Source organism: Gambusia affinis, linkage group LG12 (genome assembly GCF_019740435.1).
Source record: "Gambusia affinis linkage group LG12, SWU_Gaff_1.0, whole genome shotgun sequence".
NCBI lineage: Eukaryota > Metazoa > Chordata > Actinopteri > Cyprinodontiformes > Poeciliidae > Gambusia > Gambusia affinis.
The window spans coordinates 5,341,744-5,362,699 of record NC_057879.1 but is presented as its reverse complement, the minus strand read 5'-3'; the positions used below and the strand labels follow the sequence as shown (position 1 = coordinate 5,362,699).

The window sequence follows — 20,956 nt, the reverse complement described above, 5'->3', positions numbered from 1 at the left end:
ATTAAGTCATATTTTAAGTCAAAAATGACTTAAAATAAATTTAACATCGTAATTTAACGCCTTGAAATTAGGCCTCCATCTCTTTCTGAAACTCCGCCTTCTTTAAGTCAACACAACATGACTCCTCTATTAACCCTTTAATAATTTTCTCAGTGTTGGACGGAGAAGTAGCTCATATCGTGAGCTCAGCAGATGCGCAGTTTGCTAATTGTTTCTGGCTAGTCTGAAGGAGTTGAGTGGGGGAGTCGTGGAGGAGGGCTGCTCTGTCACTCAAAAGTTTGGAAACTGGCTTCGGGGCGGAGCTTTGTCCTCGAAGGCAGAGCTAGGCCCACCCAGGCGTTTTGCATAGCTGAATGGTTGCCACGGGAGATTTAAGGTTTTCTCAATAATGCATGAAGGAATCAAGGTGACACTCCAGCTAAATTTTTGATGACAGAATAACATTATAAGATTATGTAAAGCTCGAAATAGTAAATTTGACATAGTACTGCCCCCTTAAGGCTGCAGTAGGTAATAATTTGTTTTACAAAAATATTTTTTTTCTCTATTTGTTAAAACTGTCATCATGTCATGATAATCTGTGAAAAAAATCAATCCTCTCCACATCCTGCCTGTGGTTCTGCTGTCATCTACAGCAGAACCACAGGTTCTCATTCAGAACGAGAACCACAGGTTCTCATTCAGAACCAACCAACCAGTGCCAGGAGGAGGGCCTCATCGCAGACTATCAAGCTTGTGTACACATTGCTCGCACACTTTGTCTCGCAAAACTTGGACCTACGCACTAAGTTTAAGGTGGTCATAATCTTATGCTTGTCTGTACAGTATATGATGCTCCATTTGCAAACATAATTCCAGAAAATACTTAAGTTTAAACTCCACTGCCTGCAGAAAGACATAAGTAGGATCAGTCTGATGTAAAGTAGAAGTAACGGAAATGCATATTTAGCATGCAAAACATTTCCTCACCGAGTGGCTCAATAAGAGCAAGCTGTCCAGTTGACCAGTTTAATCAGACAGTGAAAAGAAGTCCTATAGTGTTTGAAAAGCTGTGCTAGTCATCAGATCAACAACACGACATCAGATAAATCAGTGCATCGCCCCAGAACGTGGGCGAGCCAGCATTTCAAACAATGCTGCAAACCCATAGAGAGCTGAAAGCCGATGTGAAGTACCCCTTGTGTCAGACCCAAGCCTAATCAGACGTGTAGGGCCCTGGGCCTTCATGCTGATTTTTATCCCATTCCTTTGTCTGCTGCTGTAACATCTCCAGACGAGCAGTCAACAGCCTGGTTCTCTCTCCCAGGTTTGCGCCGCATCCAAATGTGAGCTGGACGTCGGCCATCTGCGGTTAGCAGTCTCCAACTACGCATGGTGGGGGGATTGTTGTCAGGCCTGACAGTAAATTGGGTAGCACATAAACAGTAGTGGAGCTTCTGATGAACAGTCTGTGTTCATTTCCAAGGGCTGTACGGTTGGTGTTTGTGGTAGTTTTTCTGAGATGGACTTACTTTTGACATGCATTTGCATTGCATAGTTAGCTTGTAGCGTTATGGTTGCTCAGAGCTCTGATATTTTGCAGATGCATCACAGTCATTCATTCACTCGTTGTTCATTCGCATGGGAACAAGTTCTAAGAACAGACAAAAGCAGAACACCATGACATTAGTTGTACTTCCATTAAAAATATGAGCAAAACTTTGCTGAAATTCTGCCAACGTCAGAATAATGCAATTGCGGCATTGCAATTAAAATCAGACGTGAATAAGTTAGTTCACACAATAAGGCATTGAAAAACATCATGCTCTAACTACTTCCTTTCTTCTTTTTTATGGTTTGCGCCAGTGGCAACATCTGGTTGTTGATCACATGACTTGTGTGATCGTGATGCAAAGTGTTTCCATGGTAGTTTTGTGAAATAAACCAACTTTTTTTTTTTTTTTTTTTTTTTTTTTTTTTTTTATTCAGAATGTATGTCCATACAAAATCTACATCCAGGGTACAATATTATTCTTTTTCTTTTTTCAATCCCCCCACCCCCCCAAATAAAAATAAAAATACACCCACCCCACCCACTCTCTCTATGTAGCAATACACTTAGTAACATTACGTTTAGCACTATCCATATTTTTGAAAGGCCAGAATAAGTAGTAAAGGATACAACAAAAATATTAGAGGAATCAAACAAGCCAGTAAAGATCAATCCAGTTCAGTCTCTCAGGTCTAGGGTGGTTAGAATGTCCAGGAAGGGAGTCCATATCCGGTCGTACTTAGCCAACGTCCCCCGTACTGAATGGAGGATCTTTTCAGGAGTGCAGTATGACAACAGTTCGTTGATCCAGTGTTTCTGGTTTGGAGGCTCCATAGATTTCCAATTTTTAAGTATACACTTTTTTGCTGCAGTTGATGCTAACAAAACAAAGTATTTCTTACAAGAATTTAATTTCAAAGACATAACATCTCCAAGTATCCAGATCCTAGGGTCAGGTTCTAAAGAAAGCCCACAAACTGTTGATGTTATCAGAATTACATTATTCCAGTAGGTTTGCAAGCGTACACAATTCCAAAGCATATGAAGAAGATCCCCTACAGACATCCTACACCGTTGGCATTTGTCAGTGATACTAGCATTCAGCTTATTCAACCTATATGGGGTATAATATATGCGGTGAAGAATATTAAATTGAATTTGCCTATGTTTTGTTGATGTTAATATGGTTTGAGATGAATTTAGTAATCTGTTCCAGCTATTGTCATCATAGTTGCAGTTTAAGTCCAACTCCCATTTAGATTTTTTCGAGTATTTGTCATAAGCTGGTGAAGAGTCAAGAACAATTTTGTAAACACATGAAATAAGTCCTTTTGTAGTGGTACGTTTAGGATCTAATAAACATGATTCAAGCAGGGTTTCCTCTGGTTTATTTGGAAATATTTCTACTGTTTGGCTCTTAATCCAATGTCGGATCTGCAAATATTTGAAATGATTGTGTCTATGCAAGTCATAAAATTCAGATAATTGATCGAAGCTGGCAAAGACATTATTGGTATAAAGATCGCCAACTGACCTAATGCCTTTTCTGACCCAAGTTTGTAGTATACCATCTGCTATAGGCTGGGGGATGCTGGGGTTTTCTTTAAGTGGTGTGTTAACCAACAGTTGTATCTTAATGTTCAAGAGAGTGTAACTGAAGCCATGCATTGTAGGTAGCTAAAATTAAAGGATTTGATGTCATTGTAGAAAGTTGCTTTTTTGAACTCAAAAAGGGGATGATTGCTAATGAGATGGATTTTAATTCTTGTTGTTCTATCGAGACCCACCTCACATCGTTGCCATTTGAATAAATCCACATCCATAAAGTACGGAACTGGGAGGCCAGGTAATACACTCTGAAATTTGGAAGATTTAATCCGCCTTTAGCATAGGGAGCCTGTAAAGTAAGAAGTTTAACTCTTGGGACCTTCTTTTGCCATAAAAACAGAGAAATTGCTTTATCCAAATCTTTAAAAAATGTCATTGGGACTTTTAAGGGGACACATTGAAATAAGTAAATAAATTTAGGTAATATAGACATTTTAATTGAATTGACTCTGCCAATCAAAGATAGTGGGAAATCCATCCATCGCTCCAGCTCTGCTTTGGTTTTATTAAGTAATGATGTGTAATTCTTTCGGTAAATTTGATCATACGAGGAACTAATATTAATGCCAAGGTATGTAAAACCATCTATGCACCATTTAAATGAACCAGGCAGCAATTGTGTCTCCTGTTCTGTCATATTAAGTGGAAACGCTTCACTTTTGGAGTAATTGATTTTGTAGCCAGAGACTGCACTGTATGTCCCAAGGCATGCCAGTAAAGATGGAAAGGATTTAGACGGTTGAGATATGAATACTAACAGATCATCTGCATATAACGCAAGTTTATGTTCTTCTGTACTTACATTTATACCTGTAATAGTTGAGTCAGAACGGATAGCAATTGCTAATGGTTCTATAGCAATGGAAAATAGGCTAGGAGAACTTGGGCAGCCCTGCCTACAGCCTCGGGAGAGTGAGAAGGCGTCCGACAGAACCCCATTGGTCAAGATCTGTGATCTAGGGCTATTGAAGAGTGTTCTTACATATCTAATAAAGGTTTCACCAAAATTCATAGCTCTCAGGGTCTCAAAAAGAAAATCAGGTTCAATTCTGTCAAACGCCTTCTCAGCATCCATAGAAAGTATTACCAAGGGGTACCTCTGTCTTTTAGCAATATCAATAACATGAAACAACCTCCGAATATTGTCCGCTCCCTGTCGGTTCTTAACAAAGCCTGTTTGGTCTGCATGAATAATTTTTGGGATTATTTTCTCCAGTCGAGATGCTATTATTTTAGACAAGATCTTATAGTCAGAGTTGAGAAGGCTCAAGGGTCTATAATTACCGCACTTTTGTACATCTTTTCCAGGTTTTGGAAGCAATGTTATTGTTGCAAGTTCTAAAGATTGAGGAAGTACTGTCTTTTGAAATGCCTCCTTAATCATACTTGTAAGGGGGGTTAATAATTTATTTGAAAAAGTTTTAAAATATTCAATTGGAAAGCCATCTGGCCCTGGGGCTTTATTATTTTGCAATGAATTAACAGCAAGGCGAACCTCTTCCTCACTTACCTCACCGTCCAATATGTCTTTGTCGGCTGTATTAATCTTGGGTAAATGTAACTGATTCAAAAATTGTTTTATATCTACACTGTCTTTGTGAAGCTCAGATTTATACAACGATTGATAATATTTTCTAAATTCCAAATTTATGTCTTTTGTGTTTTCTAAATGCCTACCATCATCCGTTTTAATACTTTGAATAAATTTTTCATTGTCCTCTTTTTTTATCTGCCACGCCAGTAGCTTGCTTGTTTTATTGCCGAATTCGTAGTAATGATATTTTGTTCTAGCCATTGCTGCCTCAGCTTTACTTGTACACAGGTTGTCATATAAAATCCGTTTTTGTTTTAAAGCACTAAGTAATTCTGGGCGTTTTGTTCTTGAATGGTCTATTTCCAAAGTCCTTATATCTTTTTCTATTTGAGAAAGCTGTTCCCTCTTTTGTTTGTTTTTATGTGAAACATATGAAATAATATGCCCCCTCATATAAGCTTTGAGCGCTTCCCATATATTTGAATGTGAGGAGGTATTCAAATTTACTTCTAGATACATATCGATTTTGGTATTCATGAAAGTGACAAATTCTGGGTCTCTAAGAAGATATTCTCTGAATCTCCATCTAGGAGAAGAGGAAACAGATTGATGAAATTCTAACTTCATTTGTATGGGGTTATGATCTGAAATCGCAGCTGCTAAATAAGAACAGGTTTTAATTTGTGACAAAAGTGGGAGCGAGGTTAAAAACATGTCTATTCTTGAATAAGTGTTGTGGACATTGGAGTAAAATGAGTAGTCTCTGCTGGTTGGATTACGTAAACGCCATACGTCCCCTAATCCTAATTCTTTCATGCCCTGAGTCAGAGCAACCGCAGATCTGGACTGTGCAACAAGTTTAGGAGAGGAGCGATCCATTGATGGATTAAGAACCAGGTTATAATCACCTCCTAATATACATGGAGCTTCAATCACTGCCAGTTTTAGAATTAAGTCATTAAAAAATTCTGGGTTATCTAAATTTGGGCCATACAAAGATACAAGTACTACCCTGTTTGTATTTATTACACAATCCACCAAAATTAATCTGCCGAATCTGTCATTCTCCATATAATTTAGCCTAAATCTGAGATTTTTATTGACAAGCAAGGCTACACCTCTAGCTTTGGATGAAAAGGAAGAATAAAATACATGACCAACCCAGTCTCTGCGCAACTTTAAATGTTCTATATCTGTGAGATGGGTCTCTTGAATAAAGGCGATGTCTGTGCTTTGTTTCTTAAAGTATGTTAAAACTTTCTTCCTTTTAATGGGATTGTTAATCCCTCTAACATTCAATGAAATACAGTTTAGTAGTCCTGTCCTACTCAATTTAAGTAATGTGAAAAAATATTCTAGTTAAGTGACAACATAAAATGCACATAACTTGGACAAAATAAAGAAATCTCTGACCCTTTGCCATAAACTTACAGCTTTCAATATTCACAGAATGAACCCCATAGAGAGAGTGTCCCACAAATCCCAATAACAATAAAATAAAAAAGAAAACCCACACTTTAACCCCCAGTAAACGAAAAAAAAAGAAAACAAACTGTGGGATAAACTTCACTTCTAAACAGTTGTGGCATCCCCAGCAGAGAACTTTTTTCTTTTTTTTAAAGGGAACGATATGATTGCTCCAGCAGAAAACCTTAAAGAACTATATTAACAATATTTAGCAAAATCTACATAACGCACCTGTGGTGTTTTCAGAATCAAGTGCGCCTGATCGTAACCTTTGAAGGCCAGCCAGTATTTATGGATTATCTTATGTAACTTTGTTTTACCGTTAATAGTCATGGTGCGCGGTCATCTTGCAAAGAAAATGTTCTATCCCTCCTCCTGAACAGTGGACAGAAAGGTCTCCACTTCAGATGGGGCTGAAAAGAGTTTAAATCCTCCTCCATGTCGGATCCTCAGCTTAGCAGGGTAGCGGGTGGCGTATTCAATATTTTTCTCCCGAAGTTTTTTCTTCACCTCGTTGAAAGCGAGCATTTTGCGTTGCACCTCGATGCTGTAATCTGGGTAAAATGAGACTCGATTATTATCCAACTGTACCGTCCTCTTCTCCCTGGCCAAACGGAGTACTTTGTCTTTATCCCTGAAGTTCAGAAATTTCACGAGGATAGGTCTGGTCCGCTCCGACGCTCGCCCCAGGCGGTGTGCCCTCTCGATGGTAACCGGGGTTGGGAAGTGTTCCTCCCCGAGAAGCCGCGGGATTAGTCGTTCCACGTAACCAATCATGTCGGCACCTTCGGACTTTTCTGGGATGTTTATAATTTTGACATTTGATCTCCTGCTCCGGTTTTCCAAGTCGTCTGATTTCTCCTTCAGGAAAGTTATTTCCTTCTCCATTTTGAGTATGCGAGCTTGAGCGTCAGAGAGGTTGTCTTCGTTAGCTCCAATTCTGGTTTCCATTTCCTGTACCTGTTCAGCCAGCGTTGACATTGACTGTTCAATTTTTGTAAGCGATTGTTGGATGTGATCAGTTTTTTGATTTATATGCCCAGTGAGCTCCTCTTTCGATTCACGGATAGCCTTCATCAGGGATTTCAATGTTGGTTTATCTTGATCAGCCGCCATCTTCCCCACGTGAGAGGACTCTCTTAAACCGACAAAAAACTTCCGAAAACAGCTAAATTTCAGCACCACTTAGTCAGGTTCGAGTAGTAAATACCTGTTCACTGGTTCAGGAATAAATTCTATATCTGGAGCAATGTAGTTGCTAGTATAAAGTCATCACCGCTGAGGATTACCTGGAGCTCACCGACACACGTCTGCTTGCAGAGGCTGCATCACGTGACTCAAATAAACCAACTTTGATACAGCTGAAAACAACCACCTAAGAGCAATAAGGTTATAAGGTTGATGGAAAGGCAGCGGCCAAAATTGGTTTTCTCCGTAGGGTGGCTGGGCTCTCCCTTAGCGATAGGGTGAGAAGCTCAGTCATCCGGGAGAGACTCAGAGTAGAGCCGCTGCTCCTTCACGTCGAGAGGGGCCAGTTGAGGTGGCTCGGGCATCTGGTCAGGATGCCTCCTGGACGCCTCCCTGGTGAGGTGTTCTGGGCACATCCCACCAGGAGGAGGCCCCGGGGAAGACCCAGGACACGCTGGAGGGACTATGTCTCTCGGCTGGCCTGGGAACGCCTTGGGATTCCTCCGGAGGAGCTGGTGGAAGTGGCTGGGGAGAGGAAAGTCTGGGCCTCCCTTCTGAAGCTGCTACCCCCGCGACCCGACCCCGGATAAGCGGAAGAAAGTGTATGAGTGGATGGATGGATGGATGGAAACGCAGTTAGTCTATCTTTATTGGGAGAGAATCATAAAACGTGTAAAAATCTCCGTTTATTGTGACATAAAATTGAGCTTAAATAACTCTAGGTCCCTTCAGAGTTACTAATCAGTTTACGTCTTTTACTTAAAGATCAAACATTTAATCGTGATTACTAATAGCTTCCTATTTGATTGACTGAACCAAACTAGTCAATCAAATATTTCAGTTAGAGTAATAATATTTTGATCGTGAGAATAAATAAATTCTTTTAGTACACGACTCATTCCTTTTTGTTAAATAGATGCAAAACAACTGAATGGATCAAAAAATGTGTCCTTCTGATTACTTGAGATATTTTAGAGCGAATATATATATATATATATATATATATATATATATATATATATATAACTGATATGATGACAGAAATGTAATATATTATTTCCTACCATCTCTATGGATATTCTGGGTAATGTTCAAAACTACTTTGATCTTGACCACAACTGCAAGTTTGAAGATTATACCAAAAATGGTCTATATAGAAGTAAGACCAAGACAATGGCCTCAAAACTAGCTCAAGTGTCAAATAATACAGGAGGATGATGACAGAGTGTCTCTTTGTCTTTGGAAAGTTGCTTCCCCTTTGGCTCTGGGGAGGTATCACTTCTTCATGAAGATCAGTGAAGTAACTCTGGCATAATGTTTCCTGTGGCTGCAGGAAAGACTGCAGAGCCTCTGAGTCAGCAGGCGCCTTCCGTTGATCTCGTTGGGTGGGGATGTCTTCCTCTGACATAACGCAAGCCCCATGTTTGACTTGCGCCTGGCAAATTGACATTTATCTGTGAAAAGTTTGGAGAGATGCCCTCCTGCAAGCTGTCAAAACCTTCCAGCAGACGTAACCTCGTGTTCTCCCAGGGTGTGATCAAGCATAGATATTCAGATAGACGTAACCCCGCAGTACAATCGTGACTCCCATCGCCTCAGCCAACCTCGGCTTCTGCAGAGCGAGGCGTTGACTCGGTAAAGGGCAGAAATCCAGTAAAAATCGAAGGTAAGTCTAAGACATGGTTTTCGAGAATGATTTGTCATTGTCAGTGCGCATTTTTATTTTCCCCGTAAGCAGGAACGATCAATATCAGCTAATGCCAGACATGTAAAATCAAGTCAAGATTGTGCTTGACTTGATTCAAAGCACAATCAAGTCAAGGCGGGGCTAGACTTGAATCAAGTCAAGGTGGGGCTAGGTCCACCCGGGCGTTTTCCACAACTGAATGGTTGCCACTGGAAGAATCACAGCAACAGTCCAGGTATGTTTCTGATGAGGGAATGACATTATAACATGATGTAAAACTCACTAAGTTTGTTTTTTTATACTATAAAAATAGATGTTAAGAATAAGACATTGCTACCCCTGAAAAATGTCATGCTGAAAAATGAGTCTACATTCACACTTGGAGCTGGTGAATGTACAAGTTCTCCTTTTTTGGCTCTTCTCTTCCTTAACCACAGTGTTGATTACTTAGTGTCACTCACAACACGTGTGGTGGCATATAAAACACACCACGTGAACATGGCAGAAAGGTCAAAAAAGCGCTTTTTTTTCCTTCTTCTTCTTCTTTTTCCAAAGATGGGATTTAAGATGATCTGCTGACTTCAGTACCGACACGCAGATGGAGGGAAGTCAGAAATAGACTTAACTAATGCGATCAAATAAATGCTATAGAGAACTTTTAGTGCATTTAAACTCCTCAAAGTGACTTCCAGCTGTTCAACTGGAGAGGGTGAACAGAGTCTGTTCACTCCTTGACTGATGTCTACTTACTGTTGGTAAGAACTTAGTAAATTTGCTTCCAGCAGGGTACATTTAGTCTTAGAATTCATATCTTTAGAAGATTTTCAAACTTTGTTGGATTAGAACCACAAACGTTGGTGTGTTTAACTAGGATTTGACAGTATTTAGACCAGGGCTCCGAGATAGTAGGAACTCATATATTTACAATGCTGTTATTGATAACTGTTTTGTTGACTATATCCCAGAAGGTTGAGCTGCTGGGTTTCGTTGGAACATTAGGAACTAATCCATAAACTCAACTCTGGCTGTGCTGCCACTTCCTCCACCGATTTTAACTTCTCATGTGTCATAGTCCAGTAGATGCACTCTCATGCTTGCTAAATTAGATTTTTTTTAATTTTATTATTTTTTTTTCCCCCTAACGGAACCTTGACAGATTCGTGTGAAGCAGTCGGCACCAGGCTTCATTTAGCCGGTTCTGAAGGTCACACCTTGTTTTCCCTTCGCCACCTGTGCAGTCAGAAAGCCAACAAACAGGCGTATTTAGAAACCAAGCAGCAGGTTCCCGCCGTGTGTACACAGCTTGGTGCGACAGCGAGGGGGGGACACATTATGAGCTGCTGTTTGGATTAGACGGGACGTAATGTATTTAGAATGCGGCACCCTGGCAAAGCGGGGGAAAAAAAACGCACACAAAAACCCCCCACACACTCATGATGTTTTCTTTTCACGTGTTAATGCGCCACTGACCCAGGGATCATTACAGATTCACCGAAGCTCTGCGGTAAACGTGCGCCGAAATAGATTATGACCGATTACGATGCATATGGGGAACATCATCGGATCCCCCCGGCCCCACCCATCATTCATCTCATATAACAATCAAACGCTGACTCGCTCTTCATCATCATATGACAGTGCTGGCTGGAACAAGCCATCCGATGATCTCGGGCGCCTGGCTCTGCCTCCGTCTGACGGAACGACGCGGCGAGCTCAGCCTCGTTCCCGAGAGCGACCGCGTCAGTCAGCAGAGCGGTGATTTAAAATCGCCTGAGGCGAGAGAGACCACCGAGATTGGTCAATAAAGACTACATTTTTACTTTTTATTTTGCAAAATATGATGGATTTTAATGGCAGATTATTGCTGGCCTAAAACCGGGACTTTTTTTGTCTGATTAATATGAAATATCCTGCATTATTCAGCCACAAAAGGAAACATGTTTGACTTTCTGACACAGCCCTGGGGTGTTTGTGTTTTGCTTTCTTTTGTGCTTTGATCGTTTTCTTGTAGGTTATGTCGAGTTGTCATTTCTAGCTCATTTCTCTGTGTTATTTTTGCTACAGTGCCGTTCCCATACAACTTCATTTCTTTGTGGGCAGTTTCTTAGTTCATTCTTGGCTTTTGTTCCTTTTAGTATTTGAATAAATCACAGATTATCTGAGGCCTTGTTTTAGTCTGAAGATCCTTCAAAGGGGCAGTATTATGTAATTTTATGTAGTTTTATGTAGTTGTTGCCTTCAGTTGTTAGAAAAAAAACGCTACACATGTCAAATATAACTTAAAAGAAATTTGATTTGCTCAAATTCCTTAAAATTAGGCCTCTGTCTCTTTAAAAACTCCTGCTCCAGGTGACACTCCAGGTATGTTTTTGATGAGGGAATAACATTGTAAGCATGATGTAAACCAAAAAAGTTGATTTTTACATAATACTGCCCCTTTAACTTTTTCTAATCCAAATTTAGTTACTCCCAGGAGCATCACAGACCGAACACAATTATTCATTTCCAATATTACTCTAAAACATGGAGACATTTATAGCTAATGATAAAAGTTATACCTGAAGGTTTTCTTGAAACTATGTTTAAAACTGCCAAGTTACACTGACAACTTTTGTTTTTTGGATAACTTCGATAAGCTGTGATGACTGACAGGCTGGACTCTTTCTTTAGCAGAACCTCACAGCCACGTTGTACAGTTTCTCTCTCACACTGTGTCAGAAACGCATCTCGGCATCCAAGGATTACGAAACGTCAGCAGACTCAGCGTGAGCCTGGAGTTGATCTCAGTTCATCGGTGAAGTGGAGCTCAGTGATCAGTCTGTACGCTCCGACCATTCGAGCTGAGGGAATCTAAAAAGCAAGTACCTAAAAAAATAAAAGGTTTCATTCTGGAAGCCAAGTTAACCACTTCATCGCAGTGAGTCATTTTTAAGTCAGCGATGTGTTTGTAGTTCATTTCAGAGGTCCCCGTGTCTGTTCGTTGTTGAGAACCACAGGTTGAACTTTTGAGTTCTTCCTTGACTCCAGGGGTTTTTTAAGCTGAATACCGAGCAGGAAATCCTCCTGAGAGGCTCACGGAAACAAACAAAATCCTAAACAGCTCTAGAAACCGGCCAGTTTGACTCCAAACCTCCAACAGAAACCCAAAGAGTTTAATTTTTCAGCATCAGTAGCTCCGTTTCCTTTACAAATGTGAATATTCTGCTAACGTAAAAAAAACAAACCAAAAGACAAACGCACACAATTTCGCAATTCTGGTGTGTTCATTAAATGAGGAAAACAATTGAAATCGCACAGGAATAAAGTTTTTCACTCACAAAGTCATTAAAAAAACATGATGGTGATCCTTCAGTGACTTCCTGTTGTCGTCTTCTTCATTGTTTGCGCCAGTGGCAACGTCCGGTTGTTGATCATGTGACTCAGGATGGAAACAATTTTCCATTGTAGTTTTGCGAAACAATTTTGATTCGGCCAAAAAAAACAAAAACCCACCTCATCCTAACCCCAAAACATTTTATTAAAAAAAATAATTTGTTTTCTTAATTGCTGTGTTTCCATTCATTTATTTTTGAAATGTCAGGTTGTGTCAATATAAAGCCAATGGAAACACAATTACTGTACTGCCATTGATCACAGCACAAAAGAAAGCAAAACACAAAGCTTTGCTGTGAGTCGAAGCATTATGTAAAAATGAAGAATGGCCTCACAAAAATTAGTGCCGTGTAATTTTTGACGTTTTGGAATGACCTAGTCAAAGTTCAGAAGTAAATCTGGCGGGTGTCTCCTGTAAGGGAATGTGGACAAGAGTTTATGACAATCAGATAGATTTGGTGAGACAGAGTTGCAGACATTACAAAGTCACGATTTCATATTCTAATAGATTCCTTTCATAGAAGACTGAAACTCCGAGTCTGGTTCAACAAAGTATGAGTCTAGTTTCAGTTGAGGAAACGTTTATACATTTCACTCAATACAGTTTCTTGCACTCACGAAGGTGTTTTTAAAAATGCCTTCTCTTGGTCTCATTTTTCACGTCACAAAACTTTTACATCCAAGGTTAGTGACGATAATTTGTTTTACACCTTTTCATCAAATTTCTCCACCACGTTTTCAAAGTACTAAGGATGACTTATGCTTTTTCATCTTTCAAGGTAAGCCACTTGATTCTTTTCATTCTGAAATAAAAAATTTACTTGTGGACACTTGAAACACAAAACTAATAGCCCATCTCTGAGGACGTCACGTAGTGTGTTGTTGTTTTTCCGTTGGGCTCTGCCCAGCGGCACTGAACGGAGTCGGTACGGACGGCGTTTAGGGAGAAACGCGCACGGTGTTCAACGCAACGGACTACCGATGTCAGCCAGGAACCAAGCTGACCTTAAAGCAAAATGAGTCTCAGCAACATTATAATTACAGTTTCCAAGGCAGTTGCTTGGATAATAAGACGCTATCTGTGCACGGACGATCTATTGAGGAACAATCAATATGAAGTGACTGCAGTCGTCCTTTAATCATCCAAGAAAATAAAAGCATGCATCTGCCCTTCGATCCAGAGAGTTATGTGTAGCAGAGTGAAACCTCCTTCTTCCACACTATCAAAAGAGTCAAGTCTGTTATGTGTGATCCAGTTTAAAGTGACGGGTAAAATATATTGAAGACACAAAGAAAGGTAAGTTTAGGAAGGCATGGCGATTCGTTTAACAAGCTGGAATCTGTCTGTGTTTAGAAAGAAAACCTCGCATCTCGGTGCCAATCAATATCCGCTGATTAAGTCCGAACTGGCCAATAAAAACATGTCCTTTCACAAAAGAAATATCTCACAATGGGCAACAACCAAAGAGCTCTCTCAAGACCTCTTGTACGTTTCATTTTGCAAAGTATCCTGATGGCATTACAACAATTCTGGGTTTTTCATTATAAGTCATTATTTGATTAATGTGTAGTTGAGTGTGTTTGCTAGTTTTTACTGGTTGTAGCCTTGTTTATGTTATAGTAATATAAACTAGTAGTAATAATAATAGTTTTAGTTTTTCATACTTTGGCTGATTTTTTTAGGTGCAGAACTCACAAAGGTCAGAGTATTGTATTGTTCATGTATTGTTCATGTATTGTTCATGTATACGTCGATTGGGTATTGAATACTCAACAGAAGATAGCATTTTCAGAAAATGTATTCGGTTATTGTTGATCAACCAGCTGACTCCGGTGTTTCTCCCAACTTTTGCGGTCGCCATTTTGTGGACCGGTGTAGCGCAACCGCCATTACTAGCAAGGAGCGCTGCAGTTAGCCGACAGCTGATGTAAACTGCTTGAGTGGATTTGAAAAAAATCTTTTAAAAAATCAGTTCAAAAGGCTAATAAATAGATTCATAAACACAAAAACTACGAATATAATTTTAGTCTTTTAGTTAGTTATAGTTCTTCCCGTTAATCGCTGTTTTTATTTACTTCAGTTGACGAAAATGTTTTCCTAATTTCAGTTTTTGTTATTTCGCTAGTTTTCGTTAGCTGGTGGGGAACCATAGAGAGGCTAAAGGTCACACTGACTTTTAAGTCCACGACGAATGTTTGTAAAACGTTTGAGTATAAACTGAAATGAAAGTTGGTAGAGGCAGAAAATGTGTAGGTGTTTCTGCAGGTTGTGAGCCATGACTTAGTTTGAGCTCATTTGTTAACATAATCATTTATTGCTTCCTTTAAGAACTCCAGTGTCACACAGGAATGATGTGAGACCCATAAAAAAACAACAACAGCTTTCAAACCAACATAATTAATGGGCCAAAAGATGAAGATCCTCTGAAGGTGAGGATTGTGCTCAGAAGTGTAAGAAAATTACATAATGTCGAGATGCTTTCTCTTGAAAAATGTGTTCTAATTACCTGGCAACGTTAGCAGTTCAGCATATGTTCAGAATAATTGTGAATGATTTGCGTGCAGTTTGAATGGATGTTGGATGATTTTACATTTTATATAAAGAACAGGAAATGTGGATGTGATTGAAAGAACTTTCATAATAAACAAACCACTGAGAGACATTAATTTATTTCAAAACTTACTTAATTTGAATTAAATTTGCGATCCTGTCAACTCTTCTTACATTTGGACACTTACGCTTCATCTGTGTTGTTTTTTTGATTACACTTTGGTTAAGGACAACATATCAAAACCTCTCAAATTTTATGTTGAGCAAACGTAGCAGAAAAAACTGTAATATTGTAACGTCGCGAAGTCCACAATTTTTAAATTAAGAAAAGTAGAGAGAAGTACCTGAGTTATGCTAGCTTGACTTTGACAACGCTAACATGTAAATGTGCTGTGGAATTTGTTTGTGGGTCAGTCCAGTTTAAAAAGAAAATTACAAACTAAAATGAAAACGACCCACACAGCAGTTTTCTGATCATCAGTAAAGTAGGTGTTTAAATTAGCTCATCAATCACCGCTGTCTTCAGAAGATCACTTCCTGATAACCGTAAAATGAGCAACAAAACGTTCACAATCTGAACGTTCTTTGTGTGGGAAATGTTTGCATGTTTTTTGGGGGGTTTTTTATGTTCAATACTGATTGAATAGTTGAGCTGTTGTCAGTCAATTGCTATGACGACAGGCCTTTATGTAGCGCAGCCGACGCATAAGACCGAGAAAAATAAGGAATGCCAGTGGTTCTGAATGGTAGATCAACACTTTTTCTGCATTATTTTCCCTGTTGCTGTGGTGCTGTGCAGTAAATTAATAATAGCCACATCTCCAGGTTTCCTTTTATTAACAGAATTGTTCTGTAAAAGAATTGTCTTTTTGCCCTCCAATGTTGTGAACATGCGCAGAATGTCTGTAAATCAAAATGTCTGCAGTGTTTTGGTGACCCACTGTGTTCTTACACCATCGTCTGGATCCTACGAAGACGCATTTTAGACAATCTAATTGTCAAAATGGCTTAAAACTGGTGAAATTGCTAGAACTGGTCCACTTTATGAATCTATTCAAAGGACGTGGCTTTAAAAGACGTGTTCAAATCCAGAAGTGTAACGGTCCTGTAAGCCGGAGCTCAACAACAGGGACTGAACCTTTTGGTATTCTGTGCGTAGCAGTATTGCTTTTCTTAAATATCATCCCCTTGCGGAGCCAAATTGGTAAGTGTGATTGACTCCCTCATTATGCTAGCACATTAGCCAGTATTGGTTATTGCATTAGCATAATGTCACCTCACCTCTAATGTCTTCCTCTTTTCCATTTTGGAAGCAGCATTTTGGTTTTGTCTGCTGTAAGCCACTGACTACATACTGTATACATACAGTGTTCAGTGTCAGCTTAAAGTCTGGATTTAGATGAAGTTAGAAAAATCGCTGCTGCTGTTGCTATGAGGTGTGACTGCATATCAAACACAGACTCACTGTTTGACAGCACAAATGATCGCTGATTATATAGACATCAGTTTATATGTATAGGTGAGCTGCTCAACATTATAGACCGAAAAACTCAACATGACACAAAAAGATATTTTGTTTTCCCATCATTTCATATTTCATATTTCTGATATCTGATATCATGAAAAAAAAAACATCCTCCAAATTTGGCAAGATTTTTACATTAACAACACTAAAAAAAACACAATCTCACCAAATATTTTTGGTCAAGTTTCTTTCTTGGTACTCTTGAAATAAGACAAAACTAACTTACAAGTCATTTTTCATCAAGATATAGGAGCTTGTTTTAAATAAATTTGTTAATATTGATGAATAAGTACCAGCATCGGCAGATTCTTTCACTTGTAAAAGACATTTTTCCTCATAAGTGAAATAATCTGTCAGTGGAACAAGTGCAGGCTAGCTAACTGCTAGCAAAAGTGGTGGCAGGCAATGTAAAGTTTGCAAAATTGTGTTAGCATTATCCTCTGTGCAGCTTTTAGGAGTGAACATGTCGGCTCTGAACTTCTTTTGTCCTTCCTTTGTTTCAGGCAACTTTCTAGCAGATATAACAAGAAAACGGTTGGGATGCACTGATCTACTGTTTTCACCTCCAATACCGATATGTGAGGTTTAGTATCGGCCGATATCAATCCGATACAGCAAAACAGAAACACATTTATGTGCTAACTCCGCACCAGAACAGCACACTTAAAGTTTAACAAGCTTGGTCCAACATGTAATAACAACATGACCTTTATTTGTTCAGTCAGCGCCGATTTAAAGTAATCAATTAACTGAAACGGACAAAGACAATAGGTTGACTACTTTGGTCAAACATGTAAAAATAAAACTGCAAGCTTGTTTTCAACTGGTTTCTTTCAAATTTGATATAGAAGAAAAAAAATAAAGCGAGATGTCAGTCAGCACAAAGCCTTATGGATTGGATACAGTATCACAGATATCCAATCTAGAGGTTTTTCAATATCAGACCAATATAGATATTAATATTAATAAATCAGATTTTACTGAAGTTTCACTAACTAAACAAATAAGGGGGATGGGGCAATAATGTATGAAGGATTTATCAAAGTCCTCCAGAGCAAGAGATTAAACTGTCACAATCAATGTGTAGAGTGTAAAGCTATAAAGCACAGTATGAAATCCCCTTTTTCCTTTTCCCTCTGCTCGCGTCATTATATTATACTTTTTTTCTTTTTTTTAAAGTTATGTCCTGCGTCTTGCTACCGGTTGGGCTACCTCATTCTTTATGCAGATGTATCCTGCTGTGACAGGCTTTCAGCATTCTAGGTCAGCCCTCCAATGCTCCAGCGTGACTCAAGAATGAAAGGCCATGGATGGGGAAGAAGCAAAAATAGCTGCTGGGCCACAGAAGCCGAGGCTTTGACAAAGACTCGGACATGTGTGTTCCCTGACCTGAATAACCGAGAGAGCTGAGGCGTGCTCCTCCAGGTAGACCCGGGAGGCGTCACAGAGTCGCAACGTGACAGTACGCGGAAACGCTTTTCCACAAGTCTTTTTAAGTAAATTCAAATTGATAAAACCTCTCTGACCCACTGCACGGGGTTTGCGTCTTTCCCCAAACGTCTCGCAAAGCCACTGGAATTACAGACAGACAGAGCCCGTCTCCTCTCCGGAGTTGAATGGAATTAGCGAAGCCAGAGACCTCATAATCATCACCTCCGTTTTTGTTTGCACTTTCACATTCACCACCTGCCAAGTTACTCTTCCAATCCCTTTTGCGGAAGAGACTTTTTCAAAGAACAATGAGCACACAGTGCGGCCATGATCTTCCTTACACGGCGCCCATCAAGGACAATTCATTCCTTCACAATAAGAGGTTCAGAAGAAGTAATTACTTAGTTAAACTCTTCTCTTGTCAACCGGGAAGACTCCGGCGTCTTATCTACTGAAACAGAAAGGAAGCGTGTGGGACTCTTTGGGACGTGCCAAGCACTTGACAAAAAAAATTAATCTTTTTTTTTTTTTTTTAAGCGCTTTTAGCAGAGACGGTGCCAAGAAACACACGTACAAGAGACACAGTCCTTCTGCAGCCTGAATCCTTCAAGACGTTTTGAGGTTTGAACCTTATTTCTGGACACTTCCTGTGGGACGAAGACACAATAGCTGACCATGTATTTACCCAATTTGACATTTCGAGAGTATATTCTCTCAATGAAAATACGACGGCTTCCCCAAAAAAACTTTTGGTTAGAAAGTTTTGGCATTGTGATGAAGTGGGTTTTGCGGATGTATCAAAATTGGTTTATTTCGTAAGACTGTATTGGAAACACTTTTTTCGCGAGTGACAAATCCTAGCCTTACCTACGTCTGATTACTGCTTGACCTGTAAAGTCAAGAAATCACTTAGAAAGAACCTGTTTAACAAAACGAAGTAGGCAAAAAGGTTTTAAAAAAACAACACATCAAGTCCCGATCAAAAGAAATCTAAGAACGAAACCAAGTCACTGTCTGCGTTTCCATTGACCATATAATTGCACAATTTCAAAAATGAATTTGCATAGAGAAAAAAACCACCAGTTTTGGGGGGGGGACAACTCATTTCTTGATTAAAAGTTTCGGCAATAGGATGAGGTGTGTTGTTTTATTTTATTGATCTGATGTAGCTGCTGGCGCAAACCATGAAGAAGAAAACACAAAGAAGTAGGTGGAGGATGATGGCACAGCGTGTTTTTTGTTTGTTTGGTTTCCTTTAAATGACTTACGAAGTGAACAAACTTATATTTAATGTGGGCAAAATATCTTGCCATAAAAGAAATTATCTTCCAGTGGAACTAGTAGTAGTTTCATCCATGTTAAGGAATTATTGCCTTAAACCAGGCTCCTATTTCTTCCTAAAAAGTTATGAGTTAGTTTTGTCTTATTTCAGGTCTACTAAGATATTTGCTCTAGAACCTAGAACAATTTTTGCCGTGTTGGTCCCCAGTCGAACCAAGCTGACTGGACTATCGGGTTCAGAAACTCTCTGTAAAAACTCAACTGAGTGATGGACTGAGTTCAACAGACTTTTGAGCATCAGTTCTGAACTATTTCGTGACATACAGCCACCTTTCTACCTCATCTTCCTGAACTTATTCTGAGCTACTCTTCCTTTCAGGAAGCTGAAAAAGGTGGAAATATTTGGGGTGTTGATGGCCAGAAATTGCCTACATTCATCCTAGAGCTCTGCACGACGAGGCCGACGGATGGAGGGAGGGAGGGAGATCTGTCAAACAGATAACAGGAAATTCATGTAGAGGGAGAAAACCAAAGAGAAAAAGGGAGACTGGTGGTTGAGGTGGTGGAAGAGAAGTCAGGTGGTGGAGACGTGGGGGGAGGCTCCAGTAGGGGAGCAGGAACTTTTCAATTACAGCACATCCAGACAACAAAGACCTAGATTTCAAGAGGATATAACAGCCTGTAGCCCGGAGGGAGAAGCTCATTTAGCCTGTTCTCTTATTCCTTATCCACACAAATTAGCGGTTGGAATATTTAATGCATTTTCTTTTGTTGGCCCCGGCAAACGCAGGCTCCGCTATCATGATACATGTCCCAAATGTCAAGATCAGCTACCTGGGGGAAGCAAATCCTCCAACCTGCACCTCCCACCCCCCGTGGCAGATAACAAGAAAACTGTCTCCTGCTTTCAATTTCAAAGAGTTTTGAGTTTGCAGAGACAATCCGGACGTCTTATCAACAGAGCCGATGGAAACAAGCTGCCATTTGGGCTTCTGAAGGGGGAGGGGGAAGGTGGCTCATTACCGGATTGACAAATTGTCATAATTTGAACTTTAAAACAAAAGGTGCGGCGGCGGGGGTGGAGGGATTCCTTGACATCCTGTAGGGGATTCTGCTAAATAATATTGTAAGAGAGAATCAGTGGAAACGGGCTATTGATCCCAATCCCTCCTGGATAAAAGAGTCTCTGTGCAGACCATTAACACGCCAAGGTCTTTGTCAAACAGGGGCTGTGGGTCTGACAAATGTAATGACAGGAAAAGACAGGAAAAGAGGTGTTTATCCAGCTAACATTAGGTTCTGATGGAGGAAACAGGAAACAGCTCCTGATTTTACTATTTATTGGATTTTATTTATTTATTATTATTTATTTATTAAATAGTAGTTGGAGGTTGACGGCATCCACTGTGATTATAAAATACAGCAGTTCTTACCACGAAGGGAAGCTCCCCTCCTCTTTTGACTCTGCTTATTATGCTAGCTACTTCGTAGTGAAACGCTGGTAAAAAAACAAACAAAAAAACGTTATTAAAGGGTTAAGGAGCCGTGTCCTGATGACTTCCTGAAGGCGGAGTTTCAGAAAGAGAAAGACCTTCTTAAAGAGATACAGGAACAATTTCAAGGTGTTAAATTGCGAAGACAAATTGTTTTTTGTTTTTTTTTAAGTTACATTTGACATATTCAGCATTTTTATAACAACAGAAGGTAGCATAGTTACTTAATTGTAATATAAAACAGCAATATGTGCCTAAAAGACACATAATCCTGCCCCTTTAAACAAG

At 39.6% G+C, this 20,956-nt stretch overlaps 1 protein-coding gene across 3 annotated transcripts in view; it reads left to right on the top strand.

Moving 5' to 3' along the window:
- The window catches only part of LOC122840638 (BMP/retinoic acid-inducible neural-specific protein 3-like), a 135,607-nt gene that overhangs the window by 73,778 nt on the left and 40,873 nt on the right, over positions 1–20,956 (top strand). The window contains exon 2 of one of the 3 annotated variants that reach the window (XM_044133183.1): positions 14,717–14,817. The exons of the other annotated variants lie outside the window; for them this stretch is intronic. The gene's annotated coding sequence lies outside the window, so the exon portion shown is untranslated. The remainder of the gene's footprint in view (positions 1–14,716; positions 14,818–20,956) is intronic. 3 annotated transcript variants of the gene reach the window in all.